Genomic DNA, 5,763 nt, shown 5'->3' with positions numbered 1-5,763 from the left:
TTTTGTATAAGTTCTTTTTATTTAATTAACTACTCCAAAAGTTTTTTTTGCACAAACTACTCCAAAAATTAAGACAAATAAATTGATTTTAACTTACATGAGAAACTTAATGAGAAACTTAATGTATTTATTATTCTTATTTTCTTCAATAATAAAAAATTAAGATAAATAATTATTTTAGTCCCTCGATGTGTAAATTAATGAAAATTTTAATCCCTGAAAAAAAAAATTTGATGCGGTCTTTGAATGTAAAAAATGTGACAATTACGTCTACATAAACTTTACTACTCAATATCAAATTGGTTATTGAACATTATAACTTAATAATAAAATATTCCTACAAACTTAGTGAAAGGACAAAATTGACATATTTTTTGGCATTCAAATTCTAAATCATAATTTTTATTCTTTTTAGGACTAAATTGTTATTGGCTTACACATTCAAGGATCAAATAATCATTTACTCAAAACTTAATTTAAATAGATCATCAATACAATAGGCTTAAATATATATTTTTTCCTCAAATTTGAGTCACTTTTGATTTTGGTCCTTCAAATTTAAATGTTTTTTAATCCTTCAATTTTGAAAAATGTTGTTTAGTCTATCTTGATTGATTTTTGGCAACTTAAATGTCATAATTTGTGGTAGTTTTTTTTTACTATATGAGAATTAAAAAGAGTATTTTCAAAATTGAGAGACTAAAAAAACTAAAGTTAAATTTGAAGGACCAAAATCAAAAGTGATCCAAATTTTAAAGTGGATGTTTTAAAAATGAGTTTTTTTTCCGTAAAACTAATTACTAAAGAGTATTTTGTTTTGACTTTTTTATACCAAAATGGGTTATTTTATAAAACTAATTACCAAAGTAGGTGCTTTAGAAAACTATTTACTTGTTATGGTTATTTTTGTCACGTAAGATGTAATAGGTGTTACCCTGAATGACATCTTGTGTTTTTTGTTTGTCATGTAGCAAGAGGCGTCACCCTTGTACACTCCATCCATGTCAAGTATTTAGCATCAATCAAGCTGATGCTAAATATCTATTTAACGACTAGATCTCACGTTACATTTTCACTCAATTTAGCATCGACTACCTATTAGGAATGAAGCGTACAGGGAGGAGCCTCCTACTACAAGACAAACAAAAAAACATAAGGTGTCACCCAGGGTAGCGCCTCCTGTATCCTACATGGCAAAAATCACCCATAACAAATAAATAGTTTTGTAAAATACCCACTTTGATAATTAGTTTTGCGAAATAATTAGTTTTGCGAAATAATCTATTTTGGTAAAAGAAAGTCATTTTTTTATAGGTAAGAATCAAAGAGAAGTACTAAAAGTTTATGATAATTTCACATAATTTATTTAACCAATTGGGTTAGACTCCTTGATTAAGTTATGTAAGTAGTTTTAGACTTAGAAATGCGTTGCTTATATGGATTATAAAACATTTTTAATCACAAACAAAAGTTGATACAAGTGATAACAACTTGAATTTCTTAACTAGTGATTCTGGATTTGAACCATAGTTAATTTTTAGATATGAAATAAATTATATTGAGAGAAAAATTAGCATGATAAAAAAAACGTCTTTAAAAATAATAATAATAGTAATTAATAAGGGTAAGGACACTTTTTTTGTGTGTGCACCGAAAAAAAAAGATATAATTCCATAGAGCAGATATAAAGGTTTATTTTGTTTTAAATTATAGCATTGTTTTAAAAAATAAAAACAAAATAAATTGATTTTTGGATGCTTTTAAACATAAATAAAAAATTATTAAGTAAAAAACGAATATTTAATATTTTATTTAAAATTTTAAAAATTATTTAGGATTTTATTTTTATAATAATTAGGATTTTCAATATTAATATAAGAATTCTACTTTTAAATAGTATGTAGCAGTGTGATTATAACTGTGTTAGAAACATTTTCACTTTAAATTTCTTTAGATGGGAGAAATCTAACAGAAAGGTAATTGAGGAGTCGAATGAACCTTAATATATATAATTATATTTTTCTAATATCTGTAAAAAGTATTTCTAACTAATTCTTATTTTAATAAAAGAGTATAATTTCATAGAATAGATATTGAAAAAACTTATCTATAATATTTTACTTCAAATAATTGTTGCTTCGAGTGGTGGTGTTCGATTCAGTTTTGTTTTAAGTAAAATATTAAATTTGAGTCTTTAGAAAAATCTCATTAAATATATCCAGCTAAATTTTTTAACAAAAATTAATAATTAACAAAATAAATAGATATTTTATATAATGGCATGATTAAAAAAATTATATATTCAATCATCTTATACCACATCCTACATCTCTTCGGCATGCCAAGTTTGACTATATGGAGAAAAGATATTCTCCGATCGACAATGATTACTCCTATATATTAATTTAATGCTTAACTACATAATTAAATACTGTACTAAAAATGCAAAGGGCACAAACTTGTATTTATTGTAAAGAAGAAACTTATTTGAGATTTGAAAAAATGAATTGTGCAAGGACTATTAAACAATTGTCAGATAATTACACACTCGGTTGGCTCCATTCAATTTTCAGGTTATGACTTATTATGCTTCACCATAGCAAGCAATTATAGAGGTAGATGGGGTCCACAAGTTAATGAAAAGAAAAAAAAAATAAAAGACTCATTAATCGTTCTAGCTTTGTTTCCAATGAACGTTAGTAATATTTATATAATTTCAGTCAAATTCCAAAATAAACTCGTTTTAATTTTTTGAGACAACAACAGTATTGTTTAACTTGAACAGAAAACTATCAAATGCCTATGGATGGCTTAAAATTTTAACAACGGCAAAAGATGTATTTCTTCTCATTTTAAGTTATCCAATAAAATTTGCAGTTTTAGAGATATTTCCAAAAAAGAAGAAAAAGTTGCAGATGGCATTCCACAGCAACCATGACCACACCACACCATGACCTGACCCTTAATCAGTAGATACCGAAGGTAAAACTGGGGCAAAAATTATAATTTATTAAAGAAATTTTTTACAACAATAATAAATCAAATTGGGTTAATAGAAAATGTAAGATTTCGTTGATTCTTAGTTATACTTTCCATCCTCAAGACTTAAATACCTCATAGAAGGAGGGAAATAAATTTATATTTTGAAAGAAGGTAAATATTTCCTATTTCTGTTCCCAAATGAATCAACAATAGTCTATAGAATGGCTTAGGAGCTAGCACAACCCAGCATATGCAAAAAAGAATCAGAGAGGTTAGAAAATATTAATAAACCTCCTCTATTATTCTATTTCTGTTTCCTTCCTATTAAGTTCATTCAAAGTACTTGTAAAACAAATGCTAGAAAAATTAAGTGTTTCATGTTAAAAATAACAGCATCATGAACCTTTAGCACAGTATATATATACAGCTGCACAAATTAAAGAGTAGCTCTCATTGGAAAATTTGTTTCTTTTTCCTTCCTACATTCAAGGGAAACTTGTATCAGAGTATATGAATTATTAGATTATTAGGAAAAAAATGATTAATTGGCAGTGGAAGAAAATGGTACCGATATTTTTTGTCTTGATTCTCGATAGGGAATGAAGAATAATTGAAATGTGCGCGCATATATATATATATATATATATATATATATATATATATATATATATATATATATATATATATATATATATATATATATATATAGCTCTCTCTGGAGAATTTGTGTCTCTTTCTCTCTCTACACACACGCGAGATATGTGTGAGAGTGTATGTGTATATATATATAGATATAAACGCGCGCGTGTGTGTGGGGGGGTGTGGGGGGGAGACACACACACACACACACACACACATATGTGTGTGTGTGTGCCCCCCACACAAACACATATATATATATATATATATATATATATATATATATATATATATATATATATATATATATATATATATATATATATATATATATATATGTGTGTGTGTGTGTGTTTGTTTGTCTTTAAAGTATCAACACAGGTGAACTAAGCTGGTTAAGTGTGTATTTAGATTGATAGTAACAAAATTGATTTTGAACTAAATTAATTTTACATAATTGATTTTGATAAAAGCAAAAATTACACCTATTTTCTTTAATTCTAACATGATTTTTTACATCATAATTAATTTTATTATAATTTTGAAAACAATTCAAACATGTAAAATTTGATCAAAATCAATATTAACCCATCTCATCATGGTTTATCATGATTTTAGAGGTTATCCAAGCACATATTATTTTATTATTTTGTTGAAATATACATTAATAAAAAAAATTATATATATATATATATATATATATCCAAAAATATATATTAAACATTTAAAATAATCAATAATACTGGTAGAATATTAAATAATAATAAGTTTTTAAAAATAGTCAAAGCTAAAAGTACTCAAATTTAAAACTAGAGGAACCAAATTCATATAATAGTTTTATCCTCTGTCTCATAATAATTATCGTATAAGAAAAAAAATTTATCTTAAAATAATCATTATTTTAGTTTATTAATGTAACATAATTATTATTTTTTTACTTATATTTCTCATAATATTAATAATATAACATAAAAATAAAAAGTAAATTAATAATAAAAGATTAATTTTATAAAATTGTTATTGTCTGATAATTATATTAAGACAGTATTAGTGAACAAACACAAATCGTCTGTCCAACTTTGAGAGAGGGGGGAAATTTCCCTTTCATCTACTATGCATAGGGTGTGTGCTCGAATAAATTACAATCACCTACAGGAATATTTAAGGAAATATGTGGCACAGGACACAGCCACCAAACTAATAAACGAATGAATAAAGATATGTTTATAATTGCTTATAAAAGAAGATATGTTTATAAAAATATGAATAAGGATATAATAAATTTATGAGAAAAATATGCTTTAGGCGCTTCAAGTTTTGATTAAAATTGCAGTAAAAAATTGATTTAAAATTGTTTTTAGTTATTTTAAAAGTGATGATCTTGGTTTTTATATTTTTTGAATGTGGTAGATTTTATTTTTTGTTAGGTCCTATAAACAGAGTCAAGGATGAAATCTACCATATTTTAGCAATATAAGGCCTAATTTTTTAAAAAAGTTATATAGAAACAAAAATCAATTTTGACTAAATTTTAAGGGGCCTAAAACCCATTACTCTAAATTTAAGTGTTGTACATTAAAAAAAATGTTGCGTGGATAAGCACCACTCACGTGGACCTACATGTGACTAGCAAAATTGTTAAAAAAAAAACTAAAGAAAAATGTTGCATCTGACATTTAAAATTTGCTAATAAGATATATTTAAATCAAGAAAATTATATTATTTTGACTTGGGCCACAAGTATCATCTACCAGTCCACGAGACAATATTTCTGAATAGAATCACTACATATTACAAAATTCTCGTTTAGTATTTTTTTAGGGTTCAGTGATTAAATTAAGAAAACTATGTATTATTTATAAACTATATAGATTAGAATATGAAATTTATCTTAATCCATTATTTTGTTCATTTTATTTTAAAAATTATCGAATTAAAACATAAAATTGCCTCAAAGACAGCTTCCTTCCTATTATGGTATATGTATGAAGGAATAAGAAAATATGAGAAAATGAGCCTTAGGGGAATTGGACTTGGGTCTGGGCCTAGGCCTGATATTGTAACCAATAACTAACATTGGTTGGTTAGTTAGTTGGGGGCAAAGGGAGTAAAAAAGGAAATTGTACAGGGAATGGGGTAATC

Source organism: Glycine max, chromosome 16, assembly GCF_000004515.6.
Source record: "Glycine max cultivar Williams 82 chromosome 16, Glycine_max_v4.0, whole genome shotgun sequence".
Classification (NCBI taxonomy): domain Eukaryota; kingdom Viridiplantae; phylum Streptophyta; class Magnoliopsida; order Fabales; family Fabaceae; genus Glycine; species Glycine max.
Note: the sequence above shows the minus strand (reverse complement) of the source record.